This window comes from Pseudophryne corroboree, chromosome 7 (genome assembly GCF_028390025.1).
Source record: "Pseudophryne corroboree isolate aPseCor3 chromosome 7, aPseCor3.hap2, whole genome shotgun sequence".
NCBI lineage: Eukaryota > Metazoa > Chordata > Amphibia > Anura > Myobatrachidae > Pseudophryne > Pseudophryne corroboree.
Window position 1 is genome coordinate 202,653,352 of NC_086450.1, and position 11,171 is coordinate 202,664,522.

Genomic DNA, 11,171 nt, shown 5'->3' on the forward strand with positions numbered 1-11,171 from the left:
CCAAATACAGGGGCAGATGTATTAACCTGTAGAAGGCATAATGAAGTGAGAAACCAGTGATCTGTGCAAGGTGATAAAGGCACCAGCCAATCAGCTCCAATATGTAAATGAACATTTAGGAACAGATTGTCTGCTGCCTCTATTACCTTGCACATATCACTGGTTTTTCACTTCCTTATGCCTTCTACAGGTTAATACATCTGCCCCACAGTGTGTTACTTATGTTTTGCTGTATCTTAACATGAATCACATTACTATATCTGTCTTTTAGACAGACTATATCTGTCTTTTAGCTATTTCTCTTGGCTTCTAACTCCATTGTCCCGACCTGATACCCCTGCTGAACACAATTACAATCATGCACATAAGTCCACGCAGAATGTGATAGAAAGATGTTTTGGTGTGCTGAAATCTAGGTTTCGGTGTCGGGATTAGTCTGGTGGCCTTATGTTGTATAGTCCCTCCAAGGTGACTCAAATTGTGTTGTGCTGCTGCTTTCTTCATAACATGTGTTTGCAACAACATCTGCCACATGTTGAGGAGGAGTAGGAGGAGGAGGAGGAAGAAAGCAGCCAGCAAGCAGAGGAATTGAAGACATCTGGTGATACTTGGAGTACTGATGAAGGGAGGCAGGTTAGGCAAGAGATCATCAATCGCTATTTCTAAGGTAAGCTTGGTTTGCTTATTTCATTTGTTGTGTAATCATAAATAGATTTTTTTTTTTTTTTTCAAAAAACCATTACTCAGAATGTCTGTCTCCTTAACACATACAAACATACCCTCGCTGTATGAAAAACAAATGTCGCATGTGTATTGTGTGTATTTTTATTCTCAAAACAACAGATTATGGGGTCATTCCGAGTTGTTCGCTCGTTATTTTTTTCTCGCAACGGAGCGATTAGTCGCTAATGCGCATGCGCAATGTCCGCAGTGCGACTGCGCCAAGTAAATTTGCTATGCAGTTAGGAATTTTACTCACGGCATTACGAGGTTTTTTCTTCGTTCTGGTGATCGTAGTGTGATTGACAGGAAGTGGGTGTTTCTGGGCGGAAACTGGCCGTTTTATGGGAGTGTGTGAAAAAATGCTACCGTTTCTGGGAAAAACGCGGGAGTGGCTGGAGAAATGGAGGAGTGTCTGAGCGAACGCTGGGTGTGTTTGTGACGTCAAACCAGGAACGACAAGCACTGAACTGATCGCACTGGCAGAGTAAGTCTCGAGCTACTCAGAAACTGCACAGAGAAGTCTTTTCGCAATATTGCGAATCTTTCGTTCGCAATTTTGATATGCTAAGATTCACTCCCAGTAGGCGGCGGCTTAGCTTGTGCAAAGCTGCTAAAAGCAGCTTGCGAGCGAACAATTCGGAATGACCCCCAATGAGTGGCATGCATTAAGTCTGGATAAGTGATCGTAAACTTGCAGTGCTAATTTCTTACAAGCCCACATCATCCATTTAGTATTTCACTTTATCATTGTGTGTAACGTCCTAATGCACAGGTTCACAAACTCGGCCCTCAGGACCACACACAGTGCATGTTTTTCACGTAACCCAGTAGAAGCACAGGTGTATGAATTACTCACAGACATATGTTAAAAGGTTCACAGGTGGAGCTAATTATGTCACTTGTGATTCTGTGAGGAGACCTGCAAAACATGCACTGTGTGGGTTCCTGAGGGCCGAGTTTGAGTACCTGTGTTCCCCAAAAAAACTCCTCAACATATAATATGTTAGCCTTGAGGAATACATGTGTCCCTATGTGTGATGCACCATCATATTTAAGACACACAAACTTACTGTAATCAGGATTAATTTATTTCCTAATGTTTGATGCTGTAAACTTGATGATGTGTAAGTAAATACACAGTTTGCCACACATATACATTATTATTCACTTTTTTTGTTTTTTGGTGTAAAAGTACATATTTGTTTGTTTCAGCATCATGTGTAAAAACATTCTTACTAATTTTTAACACACACAAACATGTCCCAACAATACTGACATTCATTTGGATAATGCTTTTCAAACAAAACAAAGCCAACATATTACAAGCTTTTTACACAACTCAATTGTGTTCTTCTTGTAATGTTGTATAGATAAGAAAGCTAAGATATGTATCAATAACATTGTAATTTGGATTGTCCGCAGGAAAAGAGAATGATTGGAATCTAGAAAGAGTAATGATTAGAAAAAAAACAAGTGGTCAGTTTACTTCCTGCTAACATGTATGTGTGGCTCCTTCAATATTTCCCTCCTCCAATACAAAAAAAAAATGGTAATGAATAAATGTGCGTACAAAATTTATGTTTTTGTTTGTACCACTTTTAATTAATGATGTTGAAAAAAGTGTCAAGGAGCTATGTGTTATATTTTTTTTGCAAAAAAAACCACTTGCTAACTATTTTGAGTTACTTATCACAAATGTCTAACTTGTTTTTTTCCACATTTTTTTGGGTGGCTGCTTGTCCTACCCTTTGCCTTTAGCACTGTCATGTTGTCGTGCTCTGGTGGATCGTCTTGGTGGTGATGAGACTGGCATGATATTTGGAGTAGTCGTACCAGAACTGCTGCTTGTTTGCTGTTGGTGCATGCATCTGAGTGTTTCATTCAGGTTAGTGAGGGTGGCATTGAGTTCACGTGTAGCAGCAGTTTGATTGTCTACTATTCGGAATAAACTTTCATTAATCTTTTGATTGTTTTGAAAAATGCTCATATAACTTTGCTGTTGTCTGTGCTGTTCTTCCATCTTGCGCTGTAAGTTGCCCATGACCTGTGTAATGTCTATACGCATGAGTTCCATGGTATTGCCTATTCTGGTTGTTTGTTCATTTTGTCTACTCAGATTTCTTGATATTCTTCTGAGGTGAGATGGTAGGCTTGCAAACATTTGTGTCTGCTTACGCAGGCAATCTTCATTAGTGGCCTGCTGTCTAGCCCAAATAGTCCAAAACACCTGATCAGGGCCTTGTGTTCCTGGTGTTGTTGGGCTGTGTTGTGGTGGTGGTGTGCTTTGCTATGGTGGTGTACTCACAGGTGCTGGGGGGCTCATTCCTTGCATTAATGGCTGCATTTCTAAGATGTTTGTCTCCTCCATGTCACTGTGTTGGTGTTGTTGCGGAGAGATGCTGTTCCCAGGACTCGAAGCTGAAATGTTGAACAAATCTCCGTTAGCTATCCATATGTTTGAGAAATGTAAACAAATCACTACACATGGACCACGTGTCATTCACTGTTGCTTTCAACTATTCTGCCTAGCAACATCATCACTCATAGCTTAAATACATACATATGTCTGTTTGTGGCAAATGTGTCTGGTTACTTAATTGTGAAAGCAAACACTTTAGTTTTATTGTAGCTCACACAAACTCCACCATAAAAAAACATTGGAATACATAATGTGTTACCTTATAGCTTTGTTCAAACAAACATAGTAATGTTTTTATATGTATTTTGCAATGTTACCTCAAGCACACTTGTGAAATATGGAAAAACAACCTTACTTTTTGCAAACAAACCAACATGCTTTTTTGTTGCAGCATCTTACACACAATGTCATACTGTATGGATCAAGTAGACATACATATCTGTACTGGATGTGGACAAGGCCATTTAGCTTGGATTCCATTTCAGCTTTTACTTACTGGGGTAAGTATTTTAGTTTTTGATATGTTTTGACTTAATGCGGTTACGAATGATTTTATGTTCTGACATTTTACACATTTTTTTCAGTTTGATACTCACAATCAAGATGAGGGGAGTGTGGATGACGTCTTGGAGCTGTGTCCAAAATTTGGAGTGGGGGTACAGAACATACGGACGATAATCTTCGTGGCGGGGTAGCCTGCTGTGTTTGTGCCGGGACATACGACCTTGCTTTCTTTTCGGCCACAGGTTTTTTGTGGTGATGTCTTACAGAAGTGCCACTTCTGCTGCTCCATACTTCTTTTGATGGACCTTTTAATGAAAGTGCAATTTTGTTATGGCCATTCCTTTACAAGCATACCCTAAACTACAATGGACACTTTACCTGCTTCCGCAGCATCATCATCATCATCAGATGTGATAGGAGTTACTGGCCGACGAGTAGTACTGCTTTTTTCTAACACTGTATAAAATAAAATTAAAAAAAAATTCATGCTATTGTGTATACATCCACCCATTATGCTTATAAACATTTATTCTTTTATAAATGCTTGGTTTTTATTTAAAACAAACATAAGGACCAGAAATAAAAAAAAAAAAAAAAAAACATTGACAAAAACACATATGCACTATGGCAACATCAACACAGGAAAACATGTACAGGACACTGACATAGGCCACAAGTTCAAGAAAAAAAACCCACAAAACTTCATTTTGTATTGAAAGGAAAAATATTACAGATGCAATATATAAATTGCTCTGTGATGTTGCACTCCAAAGACACATTACCACTATATGATCAAAAACAAAATGCAGCAATTTTTATAAAAAATACACTGCAGTGTGGTGTCACGGTACAAATACAAGCAAAAAAATATATATATATATAGTTTTTTAAAATAAATAATTAACATTATCTAAAGATGACATTACACATGTAAGTGGTTTCCAAACCACTTTCCACTACTCCAGCCTCTAACATGACAACCACTGTTTTTAAACATTGCACATGGATCACTTACATATAAAACATAGTCACAATTATTTAAATAAAAACGCACAAAAGGAAAACATTATTGCAGGACAATTCAGAGACACACCAAGTCCAAACTACACATGCAAAATATCTGTCTGAAAAACACATGACATACAATAAAGTAAGATGTTACATTGGCTTTTGTATTAAACATTAACCAAAACAATGTATTTGCTGACACACACTTGAAGATGGGAGTAATATGCCACGTCACATGACACACATTGAAAAAAAAAAAACCAAACAAACATAGAATGTAATTGCAAATACACATGCTCACCATTCTTCCTGAGCCTATCTGAATCCCGGACATGGGTTGCAGAGACTACTTCTGGAGGGATTACACTCCGCATGGGCTCCTCATACTCCAGAAAACTTGCAATATAGGGCTGGCCACCACCGGTTTTCCGAGCAGACTTGGCCTCCTTGGCCATTTTGGACTTGACACGTCGCTTTATGTCATAGTACCGTTTGCGGCACGTGTCCTCCGTCCGCTTGACCACCCCCTCACTATTGATAGCAGCAACAACTTTCGCCCACAACACCGTCTTCCTCCGTGTTGGCACCTTGGCGGACTCAGGGCCAAATAGCTGCCTCTGATACTTCATCAGCTCACGCACCAATGCCACATTTTCAGCAAAACTAAACTTGACATTCCGCCCAGTCTTAGTAGTGGTGCGTGGCTGCGGAGCACTCTGACTGTCACTATCACTTGAGGCTGCTGCAGCAACCTCACCCACCTCCTCCACCTCATTAACCTCACTAACACTCACCTCCTCCACCTGACCAACCTCCTCCCCCTCACTCACACCCTCCCCCTCTGAGTCACACATAATTGTGTGTCTAAGCAGTTAACACAGGAGAAAAAAACAACAACAACACACTCCTCCACTACCACTACACAACACACACACACACACACACACACACACACACACACACACACACACACACACAAACACTGACAAGGGACTATAAAGAAAAATAACTTGGACTAAAAATGAGACAAAACCACAAAATACAAGACAACAAGAATGACAAGACGACTTCCAAACACAATACCACACTCAGAAATCGCTACCAACACTCCTCACCAAACCACAAATTCACCTACCTCCACAGCACAACCTCCCTCCTCCTCACCACTAACTAAACCCATGAGGTGCGGACGGTTTGGGGCGTATTTATATGGTTGCGCACAGACTCTCCTCTACCATCTGAAACACAACCAATCACGGACGGGGATGAAAATCGAAACTGAAAGTGAAAATGCGGCCGCGGGAAAAAAAAAAACCTGCCGCGTTTAACTTAGGACAAAAAACAACAAATACTACAAAAACACGTACGCAAACGACAATGACGGCCGTAAATGTGCCAAAAAAAAAAACGACTGGCATCGACATCGGAAAACACGACAACCATAAAGTCGACGGCTTCGTAACTTTGCGTATATGGATTCAAAAAGTTGCATGAAAATGCAACCGATACAAAACGAGTTTAAACACTACACAAACCGATTCAAACACGAATATTAGTAAATATTGCCCTTAGTGTGTGGATCACGCTTTTCTAAATGTTTACATAAATAAGTTAAAACTTAACTTTTATTCATAAATTCCTAAGATAATATTTAGAACAGGCATGAGAACAGTGATTTGGTAGCCTGAAAGTATAAATAACTGAATAATAGATTAATAATGCCCTCTTATTGTCTCATAGATTCCATAATTAGAGACCATGGGGTAAATTTACTAAGATGGGAGTTCTATTTAAGATGGAATGTTGCCCATAGCAACCAATCAGAATCTACTTCTCATTTATCTAGCACCTTCTAGAAGATAATACCTGTAATCTGACTGGTTGCTATAGGCAACTTCCCATCTTAAATACAACTCCCATATCAGTAATTTACCCCCATGTTTTTCTCTATTGTTCATAAAACGAGGGTAAAAAAATACGTGAATATAGCGAAAATATTAAAGAGATTGATCAACAGTATGGCAGTATTGATTACCTAATTAGGATTAATCTTTGTGATCTTTTTATAAATTCTGATCTCTTTAAGTAATCTAATGCCTGCGGCTCCCTGCAGGGTATTCCTCCTCAACATGCGTTAAAGACAATCTAATTGTTTAGCTGAGAGTAGCAAAACTGATACAAATTTGTTTCTATATCCCAAGAAGATTACAGCTCATGCTCTGATGTACAAGTCTGCGGTTGACACTAGCCAATAGTTACTATGATATAAGCTGATGATATAGAAATAAATATATATTATTTCTGCCTTTTTTCAGTGCATTTAAGCTTTGACTCAAAGGAATAGTTGTTGTCACAGACCTGTTGTGCACAAAAGCTATTAGCTATTATGTAATCTTCTTGGGATATAGAAACTAATTTGTATCAGTTTTGCTACTCTCAGCTAAACTATTTGATTGTCATTAATGCATGTTGAGGAGGAATACCCTGCAGGGAGCCACAGGCATTAGATTACTTAAAGAGATCAGAATTTATAAAAAGATCTCAAAGATTAATCCTAAATAGGTAATCAATACTGCCATGCTATTGATCAGTCTCTTTTATATTTCCGCTATATTCACATATTTTTTTACCCTCGTATTATGTACAATAAAGAAAAAATGGTCTCTAATTATGGAATCTATGAGACAATAAGAGGGCATTACTAATCTATTGTTCAAATTTGCTTGGAGTCCATCTAGGGGTATTAATGTGAAAAGATAAAATGTAGTGCCAAAGTTGTAGGTATGCCCAAAATGACTGGAAAGGAAGGAGATAAGTCTGTTGTAAGTCTGTAAAGGATCGCAGCCCCGTCTTAGAAACTAAATGGGATATGAGGGAAATACCTGCTGAGGACCAATCTGATAGGGAGGGGGTTGAGAGGACTGGAGTAAAGTAGGGACTGCCAAAAGTAGGCGTGGGTAATGAGATTCCAGGACTAAAGGAGATATGGTTTCTAATTTTCTGCCACCATTTGAGATTGGGTCCCCGCGTGGGATGGGAAAGGCGTAGAGATTTAGTGACCCAAGGAAGGACAGATGGTGGGATGGTAGTGGCGACACCTACAATACATGTCCAATGTTTAGTGCCAGGCAGTCTGGACATCTCGACAATTCTAGCCACATGTACCGCATGGTAATAACTGAGAAAATGGGGAAGCTGGAGGTCTCCTCTAGTACGGCTTTGGATCAGAACTGTCTGAGAAAGTCGAGACCTGCCTTGCCCCCAAACAAAACATCCTATTAGACCTTGAAGTGACTTAAAATAGGAGCTCGGGGTCGAAATTGGCAATGTTTGCAAGAGATAATGGACCTTGAGTAGAATATTGATTTTTATAGTGTTCATTCTCCCTATCCATGAAAGTCTCAATAGTGACCAATTTTGAAAGTCTGCTTTAAACCTTGTAAGAAGAGGTAGGAGATTAATCTTAAATAGATTACTAGTATTTGGGGATAAAAGAACCCCTAAATATTTGATATGGGAAGGATGCCAAAAGAACCGAAAAGACCCATTACAGTCAGGGGCGGATTGGGAACTAAAAGTGGCCCTGGAAAAATTTCTAGAAGTGGCCCCATGTGGGCGACACCAAATCAATGGTAGGCAGAGCCAACACTAAAGTAGGCAGGATCAGCACACAAGGCTATAATTATGGGGTGTGAGCAGTGCCATCGCGAAAGGGTCCTGGGGGCAGCACCGTTACTGTGCCTTCGATATGCTTAGAATTGAAACTTTTGTTTCCATGTACCTCCAGACTGACACTGCACTGTAAATGCACAGTATGAACCAAATTCAGATTACGCCACATGGTATGAGCCGAAATTCACATTATGCCACACAGTATGAGCTGAAATTCATATTACCCCACACAGTATGAGCTGAAATTCATATTACCCCACACAGTGTGAGCTGAAATTCACATTACCCCACACAGTATGAGCCAAATAGACATTAATCGACACAGTATGAGCTGAAATTCACATTAAGTATGCCCCCAGCAGTGCCAGATACAAATACCCCCAGAGGTGCCAGGTACAGATAATCCCCCAGTAGTGATCATCGCCGCCGCTGCTGCTGGTTTGCTGCTGCTACATGTCCTCCTCACTGATGCCCTCCTGAGGGGGTGGCCATTTGAAACATGGCGCTGGCCGTCAGCATATCAAAGCTTGTGGTCCATCAGCCAATCAAGAGCCGCTGCTGCTGGTCCACATGCCCTGATTAGCTGGTTGCCGACACCACATTTAGAATGAGAGACTTGATCGGCATGCAAGGTGCTGACAGCCGGGTGGTATTCAGGCATGGTCAGTTCTCCTGATAGTGGGTGGTGGCCGCTGCGTGCACCACACTACATTGGGTCAGCCGGCGGGGAGGTGGCCCTGCACACCAATAACCCCAGAATTTGCCAAACTGTGTTTAATCCCTGAACTCCGTGCATGTAGCTGCAATATCTCCCTAATTCAAATTTATTTAATTTAAATATCCACCAGGGCTTCCCCCCACCCCAGAAAAGCTAATGGCCAGTCCGGCCCTGTCTAACACATAATGTAGCTTTAATCGACATATACTGGACCCATACACTGACAATATGATTATGCTTTCTAGACTTATCATATTGGTGGCTAAGTTTGAAAATAGTGGGTACACTGAGCTCATACCTGCAGGAGCTCTGTGCTGGATCCTCATAGCTGGCGGTAGAGGGGAGGAATTGGAAATTGCGGGCCGTGGGAGGGGCGGAGCTTCAGAAGGGGGCAGAGCCTTAGCTTCTGGATGGTGCTGCTGCTGTAACCAGGTTCAAAAAAAAATCCTAGGGGAAGGAGATCTGGCCAGGGAAATCGGCACTGAAGGGCCTCCACACTGCTGTTCTGCAGCAGCTGATTGTTGCAGAGCAGGGAGAGCACCTCTCCAACATAGCACTTCCCTGCCCCTGCCACCCCCCTTCAGGCCGCACACAGTGCACACTCCGATCATGTCTCTACCTGAAGGTCTTGTCACACACTGATGCTGACAAGTGAAGAGCCTCTGTTCAGACTGCCCTACAGGACTCTTATAGCAGTGTGACGTCTCCCTTGCACACCCTGCCCTCCAGCATATCTGGACTTGTGGGAGGCTCAGGGAAAAAACTTTTACCCAGACTAGCGGGAGGCTGAATGCGGGAGGGAAGAGCAGCTGACCATGTTAAGGGGGGGGGGGGTTTGGCCGGCTCTCCTATTAACATCCAGTGGCCGCAGTAAGGCATAGTAGATGATGTTGAGGGTGGGCAGCTCTCCCCATAGTGACCGCTGGCCGCAGCGCAGCGTGCTCAGTTATTTCATTAAACAGTTCACAGGTGATATGGGGGGAGGGGGGCACGTAGGAAAGGCGGGCCCACACACCGGTCAGCCCACCGAGAAAACTCCCGGGTGTTGACGTGTCCAATCCGGCCCTGGCTGCAGTACTCTCAGTTGTTGAGATATTAAGGGCAACCAATTTAGTATAGTTCATTTTAAAATTAGATACAAGGCTGAATCTGTGAAACTCATGCAGAAGAGCAGGGAGGGTAGTCACAGGTTCAGAAATCATGGCTAGGATATCATCCACAAAGTGTGCCAGCTTGTACTCATGATCTTCCACCTGTACACCCTTGATATCTCTGTTTGCTCGAATTGCCCTTGCCAAAGCCTCCGTGCACAATAAAAAAATCACAGGTGATAGGGGGCAACCATGACGTGTGCCATTGTGTATCATAAAAGGATTAGAAAGGGCCCTGTTAATCCAAACCCCTGCAGAGGGGAAGCGATATAGAGCAAGTATGCCATGGAGACAGTGAGAGCCCAATCCCATGCAGTGCAGAAGACCTTCCATAAACAGCCAGTCAATCATATCGAAGGCCTTCTTCGATTTCATTAATTTCAAACAAGCATTCAATTATTCTGCTCAGTTGTATTCACATACTGTACATGTTATTGTTCCTGTTTCAGGTTTCCCGGGCATCCGGCACATTGGTCACAAAGTACCAATGTTCAGTACTTTACTCATGCAACAGATGCCAGTGCAGTATGGCTCCTGTGTCATCGGATGCAGTTCATTTGCAGATGACAACAAATTGACAGTTTGCAGACGTCTGGAGACAGAGAAGGTGCGGCCATGACAGCCTCTATTTTATGGGTAGTGCCAAGGCCAGGGTCTTTCAACAGAGATTTCCTGGCCTCTTGGAAGGAACTGTGGTGGCCGTCTTACATGACCTCATGGGTCACTCAGCCGGCCGATGGTGTCGCAAGTGATCTGATGCTGTGTCCTCGGACACAGACATATATAGTGGTAGATGCTCAATTAGCTTAGTGATATCACTCAGGTGCATGCAAGGGAGGGGTTTTTCTGAGCAAGAAAAAAAAGGAATTTTTTTGAACCCAGCACTCTGAATGAGGCCAGTAACCAGATTTAAATCTCACACAATATTACAATTCAGAGATCTTGGTTACATATATTTGTGAAAATGTATGAATAA

General features: G+C 41.8%; 1 long non-coding RNA gene across 1 annotated transcript; it reads right to left on the reverse strand.

Annotated features, from left to right (window-relative positions):
* Positions 1-2,882: 2,882 nt before the first annotated feature.
* Positions 2,883-4,104, reverse strand: LOC134943522 (uncharacterized). Its single transcript, XR_010181586.1, has 3 exons — positions 4,025-4,104; positions 3,739-3,951; positions 2,883-3,141 (listed from the first exon to the last, which is right to left on the reverse strand). It is a non-coding gene; the product is annotated as an uncharacterized LOC134943522 (long non-coding RNA).
* Between the last annotated feature and the right edge of the window lie 7,067 nt (positions 4,105-11,171).